Here is a 17,577-nt window from a genome sequence, read left to right as displayed (position 1 = left end):
CCATTCTGTGTTCATATTGAGGTTTTTTGTTTGTTTGTTTTAGCTTCCATATACAAGGGAGAACATAAACTATTTCTCTTGCTATGTCTGACTTATTTCACTTAACATGATGTCCTCTAGTTGCATCCATTTTGCTACAAACAATAGTTCATTCTTAAATATACCCACTGCATAAATCTACCACATTTTTCTTTACTCATTCATTGGATAATGGACACCTTGATTTTGATTGATTCCATATATTAGCTATTGTGAACAATGCTGCAATAAACATGATGGAGAAGGAAACTCTTTGATACAATGTGTTCATGTCTTCTACACACACACACACACACACACACACACACGCACACACACACGCACCCTGTAAAGGGATTGCTGAGTTGTATGGCAGTTCTATTTCTAGGTTTTCTTTTTAAGAAATCTCCATACTTCTCAAATTGACAGTATAATTTACATTCTCAGCTACATTAAGAATTGCAATTTCTCTACCTCCTTGCTAGCCTTTATTGTCTTTTTGATAGCAGCCATTGTGACAGAGATAAGGTGATATGTCACCATGATTTTGATTTGCATTTCCCTGATGGCAAATGATATTGAGATTTTTTTTCATGTATTTATTGGCCATTTGTATCTTTTGAAAAGTATCTATTCAAGTCCTTTGCCCATTTCTTAAGTGGAATGATTGTTTTTATTGTTGAGATTTTTGAGTTGCTGATATATGCTTGATATTAACCCTTTGTCAGATAAGTAGCTTGCAAATATTTTCACCAATTCTGTTGGCAGTCTCTTCACTTTTGTTTCCTTTGCTGTGCAGAAGCTTCTGAGTCGGAAATAGCCCCATTTGTCTAATTTTGCTTTTGTTGCCTGCTCTTTGGGGATCTTATTCAGAAAGTCATTACCTACACCAATGTTTTAAAGTGTTTCTCCTATGCTTTTCTCTAGCAATTTCATAGTTCCTGCTCTTATGTTTAGGTCGCTGATCCATTTTGAGTAGATTTTGTATATGGTAAGAGGTAGAGATCTAACTTCTCTTTTCTACACATGGATATCCAGTTGTGTCAGCACAAAATAATGTTAAAAAAAAAAAAAAAAAAAAAAAAAACTATTTTCGGCCGGCACCACAGCTCAACAGGCTAATCCTCCGCCTAGCGGCGCCGACACACTGGGTTCTAGTTCTGGTCGGGGTGCAGGATTCTGTCCCGGTTGCCCCACTTCCAGGCCAGCTCTCTGCTGTGGCCAGGGAGTGCAGTGGAGGATGGCCCAAGTCCTTGGGCCCTGCACCCCATGGGAGACCAGGAGAAGCACCTGGCTCCTGCCTTCGGATCAGCACGGTGCACTGGCCGCAGCGTGCCGGCCGTGGCAGCCATTGGAGGGTAAATCAACAGCAAAGGAAGACCTTTCTCTCTGTCTCTCTCTCTCACTGTCCACTCTGCCTGTAAAAAAAAAAAAAAAAAAAAAAAAAAAACCACTATTCTCTATTCAATGTATCTTCTTGATAGCCTTTTCAGAAATCATTTGCTATATGTATGTGGATTAATTTCTAGGTTCTCTATTCTGTTCCAGTGATCTGTGTGTCAGTTTTTGTGCTAGTGAAACGTGGTATAAATTTCTAAAGCTGTGTAGTATGCTTTGAAATTAGATATTGTGATGCCTGTGGCTTGGATGTTTTTTTCACCTCTGGATCACTTTGGCTATTCTGGTTCTTTGTGGTCCCACATGACTTTTAGGAATTTTTTTTCAAGTTCTATAAAGAATTTCACTTGTATTTTAATAGGGATTGCATTGAATCTGTGGATTGCTTTGGGTAGTAGGAACTTTTTAATGAAGTTAATTCTTCCAACAGATAAACAATGGAAATCTTTCCTCATTTGGGTCTTTGATTGCTTCTTTCATTGGTGGTTTACAGTTTTCATTGTAGAGATCTTTTACTTCTTTGGTTAATTTTATTCTTAAATATTTAATTTTTGTAGCTATTGTGAGTGGGATTTCTTTCTTGATTTCCCTTTCATCAAATTCATTATTGGTGTATAAATGCTACTTGTTTGCATGCTGAGTTTGTACCCTGAAACTTTACAGATTTGGTTTATCAGTTCTAATAGCATTTTTGGTGGAGTGTTTAGGTTTTTCCATGTACAAAATCATGTCATCAGCAAACATGAATATTTTACTTCCTCTTTTTCCAATTTTGATGCCCTTTATTTCCTTCCCTTCCTTAATAGTTCTTGCTAATATTTCCAGTTCTATATTGAATAAGGGTGGTGAAAGTGGACATTATCCTCTTCTCCTAGAATTAAGGGGAAATGCTTTCAGTTTTCCTCATTAATTATGAATGATACTGACTCTGGATTTGTCATCGATAGCCTTTATAATTTTGAGGTATGTTCCTTTTATACCTAATTTATTGAGAGATTTTATCATGAAGAGTTGTTTAATCTTATCCAGTGATTTTTCTGTATCTATTGAGGTGATCTTATGATTTCTGTTCTTCATTCTTTTGATGTACTTCCTGGCTTTATTGATTTGCAAATGAACAATCCTTGCATTCCTGGAATAAATTCCATTTGTTCATGTTGTATGAGCTTTTCTATATAGTGTTAGATTTGGTTTGCTAATATTTTATTGAGAATTTTTGTATCTATGTTATCAGGAATATTGGTCTGTAGTTTCCTTTTTGTGTTGAGTCTCTGCTGCCTCATAAAAAAGTTTGGCAGAGTTCCAACCTGTCCCAGATCTTGGAATAGTTTGAGACATTAAATATTTCATAGAATTTAATTATAAAGTCATTGAGTCCTGGACCTTCCTTTGATGGGAGACTTTTAGTTGCTTCTCTAATCTCCTTATGTTATTGATCTGTTTATATTTTCTGTACTTTATTGATTTAATCTTTGTAGGCTCTACATATCCAGGAAATTATCCATTTCTTCAAGGCTTGTTAATTTGTTAGCATATAATTATTCATAGTCGTTTCTAGTGATCCTTTGTATTTCTGTGATATTAATTGTAATGTCTCCCTTTTCACTTCCAAATCTGAGTTTTTTTCTTCATCTGGCTAAAGATTTGCCTGTTTTCTTTTGAAAAAATACCCAGCTTTTTGTGTTGAATGTTTTAAGCTTTAATTTAATTTATTTCACCTCTGATCCTATTAGACAATCTAAAAATGTATTGTAAGGACTTAGGAAAGCAAGAAAAAAATAAAACTTAAAATTAGCAGGCAGCAAGAAATAATAAGGAACAAACACAGGGCCTCACTAGTCAGTCATCTTGGATCTCTTTACATAATCTTAAAGACAGAAATTCCTACCAAATCTCAGACCACTCAAGAGCATCTTGGCCTGTTAGGTAACAGCGTGGCAGAAACCCATTGTATTTTAGATGTTGGGCCAGTCAGAGGTGCTTAGCAGACAGTCTCCATGAGAGACTGGATCTATCATTTAACACAGAACTCAAGTGGGAGACTGATACAGGAAAAACTCCAGAAGTGTCTACACTGCTGAATTACACCAGAATTGCGCTTGCAATAGACAGCGAGTTTCCAGATCAGAAGGGCAGAAACAAAAATAAAGGTGAAATTGCTTTGGAGATACTGATTCTATAGAGTTCATTGATTCAGTGACGCTGAGCCACCATCAGGAGCCTGAAATGAGAAGCAACATCCCAAACGTAAAGATGTCCCTCATTTTTGCTAGGCTGCGCAGAACAAGATGACCAATTCCAATGAGCTGCTGCGCAACAGAGCAAGAAGAGGAAGAGGAGTCTGTGGCTGGTCAGGAGCCTCCACGGAGTACAGCTCTGTTTGCTCTCTGCCATGGGTGGCTGCTGGCTCAGCTGATGAGTCTAAAAGACTAAGACCAGTTGATCTGGGAGTCACAGCGAAAGCCATCTCCAGGTGATCTCAATGAGCTGGTACATACTAAAGTAAAGGACAGAGACACACGGCTGGCCATATGCACACCCAACACCTAAGGATATGAACAACCTCAGCAGGTGCTCAAGGAATCCAGAAACTCCTCATCCTGAAGCCATCGCTCGGGTTTTCTTTTCCCTCTCAAAGGCTACTATGGAAGCCACCTTATTTCCACTCTTAATGAAATGAAATTCCAAGGCTTAATTGAGCAAAATTATTCAGATATGTAAAAATTATTTCTCATTGTTCATAGAATAACAAGAAAATATGTTCCAAATGACCCAGCATGTTCTCTGCAAAAATGGAAGACTGAGATGGAAGGAAAACTTGTAAGGATACTGTATCTATTAGTCTGTTTTTCATTGCTGTAGCGAAATACCTATGGCTGACTAATTTATACAGAAAAGGGATTTATTCATCTCACGGTTCTAGAGGCCCAAGGGCATGACACCAGTTCCTGCTTGGCTCCGGTAATGCTTTCAAGGCAGATGGCGTAAAAACGGTCAGAATATGTGTGAGAGACCACAGGGTGGGACAGGAAGCCAGGGAGAGGGAACAGGCCTGTCTTGTTCTTTATTTATTTATTTTTTTGATAGGCAGAGTTAGACAGTGAGAGAGAGAGAGAGAGAGAGAGAGACAGAGAGAAAGGTCTTCCTTCCGTTGGTTCACCCCCCAACGGCTGCTACGGCTGGCACGCTGCACTGATCCGAAGCCAGGAGCCAGGTGCTTCTCCTGGTCTCCCATGCAGGTGCAGGGCCCAAGCACTTGGGCCATTCTCCACTGCTTTCCCGGGCCACAGCAGAGAGCTGGACTGGAAGAGGAGCAACCGGGACAGAACCAGCGCCCCAACTGGGACTAGAACCGGGGTGCTGGTGCTGCAGGCAGAGGATTAGCCTAGTGATCTGCAGCAACAGCCCGTCTTGTTCTTTAGAAACTCAGTCTCACCATAGCTAACTAGGGTTCCACAAGAACGCCATTAATCCCTTCTAAGCGCAGTACCACCAATGACTTGATGACCTTGCACTAAACCCCAGATCAAGGTACCTCCTCCTTCTCCTCCAAACAACACCACACAGAGGACCGAGCTTCCAACACAGGAAACCTCTCAGGACACACTCACAATACATGTGAACCACAGCGGATACTTTTCATCTATCTTAGACCAAATAGTATGAAGATCATCTACATAATGTCTTGCCATGCAGCCGCTCAGAGCCCCTTTCCCAATCAAAATATAAAAACAATTTTTTTGTTCCCTAAATCCACTACAAAGTCTTGTACCTTGCAAATTTCATAACTGCTACAAGTAGCTGTGGAATGTGTCACGTCCAAAGGAGTTGTGTAACACAGTGATCTTGAATACCTTGTCCTTGATTTTTTCAGTCATTCAGAAGATATTTTTACTGCACAATTGTTGTGCACCAGGCATTAGTTTTAGAAACTGGGAACACAGTAAGACACATGGCAGAGTCCCTGTGTTCATGGATTTCACATTCTCATGAGGTAAGCGGACATCACAAACCAGTAAACAATAAATATAAAAACCTCAAGCTGCAGTAATTGCTATGAAGAAAAACTGAAGGTTGAGGAAATTGGCAGAGGTGGAGGGAACAGGCCAATTCTCATAGAGAAGATCAGGTGACACCTCGCTGAGTGATAATAACTGAGCAACCCCCAAGTGATGCCAAAGCACAGGACAAAAGGAATGTGAGTTTTATAGGAAGTGTGACGAAAGCCATCAGTGGGATTTGAGCAGTGGAGTGAAATGATGGATAATGTCTTTGAAAGATCAGTCTAGTCACTATCAGATTAGACTAGGGGACCATGAAAGAAGGGTACAGGGAAACCAGGTAGCAGGAATGCCTGTGAGAAATGATAATGGCTCAGGCACAGGTGACAAAGGGAAGATGATCCATGGTCAGAGTCAGCACATATCTTGAAATTGAAGTGTGTGGTCGATGGAGTGGATGTAGGAAAAGATGTATCAAGGATGTCTTTTAAGTGTTTGTGCTAGGGAGTTAAATCAAGTGCCATGTACTCTAATGGGGAACACTGAGGTAGAAGCAAGTTTAGGACTGTAAGGAGTCAGGAATTTTGTTTAGGGCATTTTTTGTGTGAGCTGCACATTGTGCATCCAAATGGAGATGTCAAAAGGCAGTTGGAGATATAAATGTGGAGGTTCTCAACCTTGTGTAAGATACTACACAGAGGGCCAGCGCCGCAGCTCACTAGGCTAATCCTCTGCCTGTGGGGCCGGCACCCCGGGTTCTAGTCCCAGTCGGGGTGCTGGATTCTGTCCCGGTTGCTCCTCTTCCAGTCCAGCTCTCTGCTGTGGCCTGGGAAGGCAGTGGAGAATGGCCCAAGTGCTTGGGCCCTGCACCTGCATGGGAGACCAGGAGGAAGCACCTGGCTCCTGGCTTTGGATCAGTGCAGCATGCCTGCCATAGCAGCCATCTGGGGGGTGAACCAACGGAAGGAAGACCTTTCTCTCTGTCTCTCTCTCTCACTGTTTAACTCTGCCTGTCAAAAAAAAAAAAAAAAAAGATACTACACAGAATAAAGTTTTCTTCTCTACAACATGACCAATAATGCTTTGCATCCCATTTACAGGTAGTCCTCCAAAACTGTGGGTTCCACCTCTGTGGATTCAATCAATCGTAAAGCAAAACCATACAGAAAAAAAAAACTCCCTGGTACTGAGTAAGTACAGACTTTTCTTGCTATTATTACCTGAACAGTATAACAGCAATTTACATAGAATTTAGGTCCTATAAGTAATCTAAAGATGATTTAAAATGACCAGAAAAAATGTATGCAGGTAGGGGCCAGCGCTGTGGCACAGCGGGTTAAAGCCCTGGCCTGAAGTGCTGGCATCCCATATGGGCGCCGGTTCGAGACTAGGCTGTTCCATTTCCGATCCAGCTCTCTGCTATGGCCTGGGAAAGCAGTACAAGATGGCCCAAGTCCTTGGGCCCCTGAACCTATGTGGGAGACTCGGAAGAAGCTCCTTACTCCTGGCTTCAGATCGGCGAACTCCAGCCATTGAGGCCATCTGGGGAGTGAACCAGTGGATGGAAGACCTCTCTCTCTGTCTCTACTTCTCTGTAACTCTGTCTTCCAAATAAATAAAAAAAAAATCTTTTTTTAAAAAAAGGAAATATAAGCAGGTCATGTGCAAACTTGATACCATTTGACATAAAAAACGAGCATCTATGGATATTGGTATCTGCAGGAAATTCTGGAGCCAGTATCCATGGATAACAGGGATGTTATACTATCCTTTGAGGAAAAGCCTTCAGTGGATGTTTAAGTCTTTCTGTAAGGAGTGGAGTGACCTTCCTCTGGGGACCCGCCAGAGCTTGTTCCAGTGGGTTCTGCTTTGTGACTGTTTTTCTAGTTTATTTATTTTGTTTGACTCCAAGCTCCAAGGAAGGAGAGTTAAGGATTTTGTCGGCTTGTAGACTGTTTTATCCTTAGCACCTAGAATAATGCATGATATCATAGGCACTTACTATATATGCTTTGAATGTATGATGGACTTTGCATCCCTTGTTTTATGTATGTTATTAATTTGTAAAATTTTATTATTAAGGGCTGGCGCTGTGGCGCAGTAGGTTAAAGCCCTGGCCTGAAGCGCCGGCGTCCCATGTGGATGCCAGTTCTAGTCCCAGCTGCTCCTCTTCCCATCCAGCTCTCTGCTACGGCCTGGGATAGCAGTGGAAGATGGCCCAGGTCCTTGGGTCCCTGTACTCACGTGGGAGATCTGGAGGAAGCTCCTGGCTCCTGGCTTCAGCTCAGCATAGCTCTGGCTAATTGCAGCCATCTAGGCTGTGAACCACTTGATGGAAGACCTCTCTCTGTCTCTACCTCTCCCTGTAACACTGTCTTTCAAATAAAATTAAATAAATCTTAAAAAAATTATTAATAATCATCTTACATGTTCAGGGCTTCATTGTGACATTTCAATCCAAATATACAATTGATCAAATCAGTATAAACAATGTCATAACTCCTTCTATGATTTTATTTCATTAGATGTTTAGAGATCCTTTTTTCTCTCTGACCATAAAATACATACTAGGCTACTGTGAACTATAGCCACCCTCTAAGCTGTGCAACACTAGGAACTTATTCCTTCTATCTATCTCTGCTTTGGTACCCATTATCCAAACGCCCTCTTTCCCTTCATCCCTCTTAGCCTCTTACTAATCACTATTCTGTCTTTAGACTGAGGATTTTTTTTCAGCTTTGGATAAAGAAAACTTGGCATTTATATACAATGGAATATTAATCATCCAGAAAAAAATGGAACTCTGTCATTTGCAGCAAAATGGATGAAATTAGAGGACATCATGATAAGTGAGGTATGACAAAGACCACATCTTCTTCCTCTCATGTGGATGCTTTCGCTTTGTTGAAAAGAAGCAGAAAGCTACTTAAGCTTCTGATTTATATGTAATTTTAGAAACGCATTTGGCACAATGTACACATATATCAAAACATCATGTCATACGCCATAAACATAGTTTTTACCTGTCAATTAAAATTTTTTAAAAAGAAATATATTTGGAGAAAATGTCCTCTATACATCTGCTTACAATTACCATAGCTCCTGCCTGGCCACACTTGCAGTGACAGCTCATGTGATTTCTTGGTGCTGTGAATCCTCATGAGAGAGACATGTAGGTTTATTTTTCTACCTTTTAATTTTCCACTTAATATTCACACAAAGTGGGTTTATTTATTTTTTTAAATTTTTATTTAATAAATATAAATTTCCAAAGTACAGCTTACGGATTACAATGGCTGTTTCTCCCCATAACTTCCGTCCCACCCACAACCCTCCCATCTCCTGCTCCCTCTCCCATTCCATTCATATCAAGATTCATTTTCAATTCTCTTTATATACAGAAGATCAATTTAGCATATACTAAGTAAAGATTTCAACAGTTTGCACCCACACAGAAACACAAAGTATAAAGTACTCTTTGAGTACTAGTTATAACATTAATTAACATTGCACAACACATTAAGGACAGAGATCCTACATGGGGAGTAAGTGCACAGTGACTCCTGTTGTTGACTTAACAAATTGACACTCTTGTTTATGGCATCAGTAATCACCTTAGGCTCTTGTCATGAGTTGCCAAGGCTATGGAAGCCTTTTGAGTTTGTTGACTTTGATATTATTTCGACAAGGTCATAGTCAAAGTGCAAGTTCTCTCCTCCCTTCAGAGAAAGGAACTTCCTTCTTTGGTGGCCCATTCTTTCCACTGGGATCTCACTCGCAGAGATCTTTCATTTAGGTCTTTTTTTTTTTTTTTTGGCCAGAGTATCTTGGTTTTCCATGCCTAAAATACTCTCATGGGCTCTTCAGCAAGGTGAGGTTGAGACATAATCACAACCAGGACATATATAAGGAGTCCACCGATGTTATCACTCCTCTGCTCAAATGAGGGCTTTAAAAGCAGAATTACTGCAGTGTAAAAAATTTTGATTATTCAAATTGGCTTCATGGTAATAAGAAAGCAAATTGATAAGATTCCAAGTTGTTTTTCCCTTGAGCAGGTAATTCTGCTTCCTCTAATCACTCTTTGAGGAGATATAAGAATTTGTAAACTTTGAAAATTCAAATCGAGAAATATTTATAATAATACACATAGTTTCATTTGCATCTAATATTTAAATAACTCTAATTACCAAATAATTTCTCAAAATACTAATATGAGGATAAAGATTACATTTTCCCGTTACAAATCACTTCTTAAGAGAACATGTCTGATTATGTTTTACATACTTACATAAGTCCCAAACATTCATAAATAGATACATTTGAAACACCATTGTTATTACATAGACCACAAGCTGCAATTTAAATTAAATAAATAAATCACACCATATAATAAATCATAGCCAGAAGAACTATGCATACCTCTATGAATAACAGACATAATTCTGAAAGCACTGCATGATACTGCCAAAAAGCAAAGCTTGCTGAAGGATTCTATTTGGAAGCAATTAATAATTAATAATAGTCACTAATGACAGAGAGGGCATTTGGGCAGTACATGGTGTCCTAGCAAATATTTGCTGGGCGAGCAATAAAATTTTGAACAGAGAATCTAATTTAAGGGAGAGTTGAAAAAACTTAGATGAAATGGAAAGCTGTTCCAAGTACATTAGGAGAAATCATATTGGAACCAGAGTCACTTGGCAGCGGCAGCACCCAGCGAGTGTAGTATTTAATGAAAAACCAGAACTAGTATTCAACTTGCGTTTAGTCATGGGCAAAAATCCCCAAGGCAAGTACACTGGAATGACTGCTGCCTGCTCTGCAGGTGACTTGGGTTCTCACCTCTACTCTAAAACTACGGGATCTGAGGTCCCCACATCAATTAAGGATCTGTATTTTTAATAGGTTTCCCAGGTGATTCTGTTGTGCAGTCAGGTTTGGAAATCATTGCTTTGGCATTGGGTCTAGGCAAATGAATCACTAAGTAATTCAGTCTCCGAATGAATTATTTATTCAGGATTACTATAAAGAGGAACAACTGGCCACAGACACTGTCTCTCATTAAATGTGTATTTAAAATCTATGTGGGTGCTATTTTTACATTTGAAAAAGTTGACATCAGATTCAGTTCACCAACCCTTTGCTCTTTGTATTGATTTTTTACATGATAGAGCCTAACTACACCTCGTGGCCTAAGTCGGATTATGCTGCACAACAAACTGCTCACAAGCGGAAAACTAAAAAGAGTCTCCATCTGTCCACACAGCTTGCTGATGAGGATCAAGGCAGTGTGGAAGCTAAGCTGGGCTCCAGGGCACCACAAGGCCTGGCAGGCTCTGCAGCCCCACATACCCTGCAGCTGAAGGAAGGCTGGCCCTAGCAGAAGGAGCATGAAGGAGGGAGGCACAGGGAGAGGCACCCGGACAGTTCAGCCACCGAGTGATGCTCTGCTCTGAAACTCAGGTTGCAATTTGAACCTTTTCTTGATGGGAGTACTGTGGGGAGCAACTGGGAGCAACTCGGACTAGACTAAGTTACTGGAATTAAGACTTATTCTATGCATCTGCTCTCCCACAATATGGCGCTGGGAGAGGAGGAAACAGCTTCTACACAGCTGCCTCCAGTTCAACCAATAAACAGCAGGACCTGCTCCTGATTGGAGGAGAGCAGCGTACTCGGCGTGTGGGTAGCAGAGTTGGGATTGGTGGAAGAGGACTATAAAGGAGGAGAGAGACAACATGCACCAGGAACATCTGAGGGAACACCTGTGCAGCCCCCGAGAGAGCCGGCCGGCTGTGTGCCGCTCCCCTGCGGAAGTGGGGAAAGTGGCTAGGGGGAACCGCCCTTCCACGGAGGTGGAAGGGTCGGTAGCCAACCCGGGAAGAACCAGCAGCAAACCCGGGAAGGGCCGAGCAGACAAAAGAACAGCGCAGGGTCCTGTGTCGTTCCTCCACGAAGAGGGGGAGCGACAGAGTACCATCTAAAGAACCCATCAGCAGGGAATTAATGATCTATGGATTTCCATCTTGGTTGGAGTGACAAAATCTGCATCTCTGACCTTTTTGAAGCTAACCAAGAACAACCTAGGACACTCCAAAAGATGGAAGGAGGCCAGAAGAGGAGCCAACAGAGTAGCCCCTCGAGATTTTATGGTGCAATGCAAATCAAACAGAAAGTGCACATTGTGTTTATATATATAAACATCCATATTTAAGGGTATGTCCAAACATTCATGGAAAATGGAATTAAAAGTTGTTTATTTTGGGGTAAAAGCATTTGTGGGTATTGTGAAGCAATTAAGTCCTCATTTCATATGCCCACATCCCACATCAGAGTGCTGGCTCAAGTCCTGGCTTCCCAAGCTTCTGGTCCAGCTTTCTTCTAATGTACCTGGGAGGCAGCAGATGCTGGCCCAAGTACTTGGATTCCTGCCTCCCTCAAAGGAGACCTTGGTGGAGTCCCTGACTCCTGGCTTTGGCCTGGCCCAACCCTAACTGTTGAGGGCATTTGGGAAATGAATCACCAGATCGAAGATTTTTCTCTTTCTCTGTCTCTGTGTCACTAGGCCTTTCAAATAAATAAATCTCTAAAAAAATATTTTGACATCATGAATATGTCCTTTCCCTAATTTTTCTGAAGACCTCTCATCTCAAAATGCTATCTACATACACAAAAAGACCTCAACATCTACTACAATGCAGGAGGTAGCACACACGAGGAGCATGAGGTTGCATCCATCTCAGGAAGAAAACTAGTCAGGCAGTGGAGGCAGGTCTTAGACAATTCTATTTGCATGAGGAAGGAGAGGCCACTTTTTGGAAGTCTTCTTAAAAGAAAGGAAAATAAAGCCACCCAAACTTGGTCCAAGAGCGCTAGGTTAGTGGAGAAAAGGAAAGAAGATTTAGGGATAGAATCTGTCTGAATCGAAGAAAAGCACCTGAGATATAAGAAATATAAAACAGAAAGTTCATTTTACCCAAGTTTCAGTGAGAAGCAGAGCATATAAAACAATTCTTCTACACCCTGTGTCATGGAACATGGAGAAGCCAGGTGTCCCTCTGACTTCAGTGGAACATAGAGATCAATGGAGCAAAAGGCTGTGGCAGCCAGGCCATGAAGTCGCACCTGCCTCCATACTTCATTGTGGAAGAGGGGAATTGGGTAGAGCTCCTCTCTGGGTGACACAGGGAAGCAGAAAGGGCAAACTGCCAGAGAGGACTTGCTCCTGAGCTCATACAAGGTTTCTCAGGGCTTTCTTAAACCAACTGGAACGATCTGAGATCCAGTTGAGTCTCCACACTAATAGGTGGGGCAGAGCTAGGGAATAACTTTATTCTCCCCTACTTTATGACCCCACCTGGAGATATAGGGGTCATCCATTCAATAAAGCATATGATGATAGAAATAAAAACCTGTATCTTGAATGGGCCTGTGACTAGCATGGAGACTGTAATGGAGACTTTCATATTTGGATTAAGGTTGTGTGTGTTGTGTGTCTATAGGTACACACACATACACTACTCTGCATAATTTTTTTGCAGAAATGAAAGATCTTGCTGATGAGCTTGATGACAAGCCAGGTGGTGGGTGCTGAAGCATTACAGAATAGAAACCAGAAGAGGAATCTGTGTCACTAGCAGTGGTAAACAAGAGCTCAGCTCAGGACATCATTGTACTTGAGGAGAAAATGCCAAGTAGGCAGTGCATACACTCTGTGGAGTTCAGAGGGGGGATCAGGATGTCAAATTGGGTGCCAGCACTTTTTGTCTCAGCCCTAAATGAGCTCTCAGGACAAGACAGATAGAAAAGAGAAGACAGCTTGGAATTGAGCCTGTAGAAATCCAATTTTGTGACTAGATAGGGGAAGTGGAAGAATGAAAAAACTGAAGCTTTATAGAATTGTGTTTCCCAGTTTTGGTCATTGGGTTACCCTTTGGGGAAAGGTTTTAGGATCAAATCAAGGTGGATTGTGCCAAATACATAGCTCCCTCTGGGAGCTTCAGAGTAATCTTTGTAGATGAAAAATTCTGAGATGTTATACAAGAAAAAGTTTCCTTAAATATATTTAATAGAGAATTTCTCAAGTCAGGGGTTCTTGGAGTGGTGTCTCAAGACCAGCAGTATGAATACTGCCTGGGCACTTGTTAGAAATGTTAATTCCCAGTCCCACCAGACCTACAGAATCAGCACTTGGAGGGTGGGTCCCTGTAACCCATGTTATATGAAACCTGCCAAAGAAGCTCTCATAAACGATTTGAGGACCACTGCCCAAGACCTTGAATACATTCTCTAAGACAAATAAAAGTATTTTCTGTAGTGATTTACTTGTAAAATATTATTTCAAATTTTAATTTTTAGAGCCTTCATTTAACAAATCAACATAAAATTAATTCAATATCTCACTACTTACTTGTTTATTGCTAAACCAAACCACCACAGGTTTTTTTTTTTTTTCACCTATTTATTTGAAAGGCAGAGTTAGAGAGAGGGAAGAAGAGACAGGAAAAAAAATCTTCCACCTACTGGCCCACTCCCCAAATGGCCACAATGACCAGGGCTGGGTCAGGCCAAAGCCAAGAGCCAGGAGCTTCCTTCCTTCAGGTCTTCCCCCTGGATGCCAGGGCCCAGATACTTGGTCATCCTCTGCTTCCCACCCTGCTACCTGCCCAGACACATTAACAGGAAGCTGGATCAGAAGTGGAGCAGTTAGGACTAAAACAGGCATCCATATGGGATGCCAGTGTCACAGTTGGTGGCTTAACCCAACATGCTACAACACTAGCCCCATCACAAAATATTTCTATCAATAAGAAAAGGCATACTAGGCTAAGCCTCCACTTGTCTCTCTGGCATCCTATATGGGTATTGGTTTGTGTCCCAACTGCTCCTCTTCTGATCCAGCTCTCTGCTTATAGCCTGGGAAAGCAGCAGTGGATGGTCAAAGTGCTTGTGCTCCTGTTGCTGTGTGGGAGACTTGGAAAAAGTTCCTGGCTTCAGATCTGCTCAGTTCCAGCCGTTGCAGCCATCTGGGGAGTGGATCAGTAGATAGAAGACTATGCTCTCTGTTTCTCCATCTCTGTAACTCTGCTTCTCAAATAAATAAATAAAATCTTAGAAGGCTTTAACTGCTAACAAGCAACACTTGGTTATATGGTAGACTATGTATATGTATTTGGTTATACATATTCTATATGTATACAGACATAGTCTATATGTATACCTATATACATAGGTATATGGTTATATGGTAGACTATGTATTTAAAAATTATTTTAATTTTAAATACATAATGGTCCATTTCGTCCTTGCAAACAAGCAGAGTACCTGCATAGCTGATAAATTAGACATGGCCCACATGTAGCAGTTTACATCTAAATGGATGAAAGTTGAATGAAATTTAAAAGTTCCTCAGTCACGCTAGCCACAGCAGTGCCCCATGGTCATGTGTAGCTAATGCTTACCACACTGGACACTGCAGGTGTAGAGCATCAGTTGAGATCATGACTAGTCCCTCCTTTTATTCTGTTATCAACAAATCACTCACAATCAAGTTTAAAGAGAATGATTGCGATTCATGAGTGTAGTCTTTGTCCAGATGACATCAGAGTTGACAGGGGAGATGGAGAAGAGGGCCATCACGCACAGGATAGAATTGGTGCTCTAGAGCTGTTGGCTCCAACAGCTTCCTCATTTGGGGGTAGTCTTCAGTCTCATGCTGCAAACGTATTCAGGTTCTGCCCAGGAAACCCTGTCCTTTCCACCACTGACCTGGTCCATTTTCTGTTGCTATAACAGAATACCCGAGACTGCGTCATGTATCAAAGAAGGAAGTGTATTTAGTTCACATCTCTGGAGGCTGGAAGTCTAAGATCAGGCAGCTGCATCTAGCAAGGGCTCTATGCTGCATCATAGCATCATGGGAAAGCACAAGTGCAAGCAGCCTGTGCAAACGAGAACAGCAAAAGGATCTGGGCTCACTCTATACCAACCAATATTTAAAAAAAAAAATGTATTTACTTATTTGAAAGTCAGAACCATAGAGGGGATGGGGAGGGGAGAGATCTTCCATCCTATGGTTCGCTTCCCAAGTGGCTACAATTTCCAGGCTGAGCCAGCCCAAAGCCAGTAGCCTGCAACTCCACCTGGGTCTTTCACGTGGGTAGCAGGGGCCCAAGCATTTGAGCCATCCTCCACTGCTTTCTCAGGTGCATTATCAGGGAGCTGGATCAGAAGTGGAGCAGCCATGACATGAACTGGAGCCCATATGGGATGCCAGTTATGCAACCATGCCAGCCCCACCAACCACTCTTTTAAGAAAGTCATGAACCCTTCATACCCACCTTATTATCTCTGAGAGATCCCGCCTCCCAATGCCACCACAGTGGTGATCAGCTCTCAACCTGGGTTTCAGAAGGGACAATCATATTCAAGCCATATGATCTTGTTCAACCATCACTGCTGTTGCTGTCAATTCCCCTGCCACTGCTATTCCAGCCACTCAGCACCTTTCAAACCTTTATCTGCACTTGGGCTCCCCTACTTTATGAATCCATGCTTTCTCAAAATAGGTGCCTTCCCCTCCACAGCCTCCCTTGCAGTCTATGCACAGGCCTTTGATCTAGGCTCCACCAGAGTCCATGTGCATCCAGGGGAGATTTCAATTTGGAAAAAAGCAACACAATTAGAAGGCCACACCCATGCGCTACACAATAGCATGCTGGTGAGGGTGCAGAAGTTCAGCCTTCAGAGGTGGTGGCAGCAGATGTCTGGAGATGTTGCCCAGGACATCAGCAAGGCAAACCCCTGTCCCCACCCAGCATGGCAGAGAGCCATGGTGAAACAACCCATCAGTGGAATTCTCTCTTGTTCCTGACTAGAAAGCATCCCAAACCCCACCCATTCTCTGGCTTCTTGGAAATTCTGTGAGCTATCCTTTAATAAATTCCTATTCCAGCTTAAATTAGCAAGAGTAGATTATGTTGCTTGTAAATAGCATCCACAGCAGAAATTCCGATCCAAGATAGAAAGAGTTCTCCAAAGCATTTACCCACACATATTAATTATGCAGCTCACATCAGATTCTCTGCCAGGAACTGGGGATACAAAAACATACAGGACTTGTTTTCAAGAGGTTTAAAATTCAAAAACTCAGCTCCACAAACCAATAAGAACTTTAAAATATCACAGGTATTTAACAGAAATCACTTTTCAGTTAAATTTAAACACCTAAGAATAAGTGTGTTAATTACAGAGTTCAACCAATAGTATTAAGTAGAACAAAAAAAATACTAAAAGGGATAAAGTATTAAGTTGTACATCAACAGTCAGGACAAGGGCCGATCAAGTCACTGTTTCTCATAGTGTCCATTTCACTTCAACAGGTATGAGAGTGGGAATAAGAGAGGGAGGAGATGTACAATTTGGGACATGCTCAAGCTGACTTGCCCCAAACGGTAGAGTTAGAAATGTGCCAGGGGATTCCAATTCAATCCCATCAAGGTGGCATGTACCAATGCCATCTCACTAGTCCAAGTGATCAATTTCAGTTCACAATCGATCATAATGATAGAATTAAGTGTCAAAGGGAATCACATAAACAAGACTGGTGTCTGCTAATACTAACTGATAGAATTAAAAAGGAAAGAATGATCCAACATGGGAAGTGGGATACACAGCAGACTCATAGAATGGCAGATGTCCTAAACAGTACTCTGGCCTCAGAATCAGCCCTTAAGCCATTTGGATCTGGCTAAAAAGCCCATGAGAGTATTTTAGGCATGGAAAGTCAAGAAGCTCTGGGAAAAAAAAATTAAATGAAAGATCTCTGTGAGTGAGATCCCAGTGGAAAGAATGGGTCATCAAAGAAGGAGGTACCTTTCTCTGAAGAAAGGAGAGAACTTCCACTTTGACTATGACCCTGTATGAATAAGATCAGAGTCGGCGAAATCAAAAGGCTTCCATAGCCTTGGCAAGTCATGACAAGAGCCTAGGGTGATTACTGAGGCCATAAACAAGAGTGTCAATTTGTTAAGTCAACAACAGGAGTCACTGTGCACTTACTCCCCATGTAGGATCTCTGTCCTTAATGTGTTGCCCAATGTGAAGTAATGCTATAACTAGTACTCAAACAGTATTCTACACTTTATTTTCTGTGTGG

General features: G+C 41.6%; 1 long non-coding RNA gene across 1 annotated transcript; it reads left to right on the top strand.

The window, feature by feature from the left end:
• Positions 1–2,227: 2,227 nt before the first annotated feature.
• LOC127491654 (uncharacterized) lies at positions 2,228–11,692 on the top strand. Its single transcript, XR_007920505.2, has 3 exons — positions 2,228–2,379; positions 6,518–6,607; positions 10,592–11,692. It is a non-coding gene; the product is annotated as an uncharacterized lncRNA (long non-coding RNA).
• The last annotated feature ends 5,885 nt before the right edge of the window (positions 11,693–17,577 follow it).

Source organism: Oryctolagus cuniculus, chromosome 3 (genome assembly GCF_964237555.1).
Source record: "Oryctolagus cuniculus chromosome 3, mOryCun1.1, whole genome shotgun sequence".
NCBI classification, from domain to species: Eukaryota; Metazoa; Chordata; class Mammalia; order Lagomorpha; family Leporidae; genus Oryctolagus; species Oryctolagus cuniculus.
Note: the sequence above shows the minus strand (reverse complement) of the source record. Positions and strands in the feature narration are given on the sequence as shown.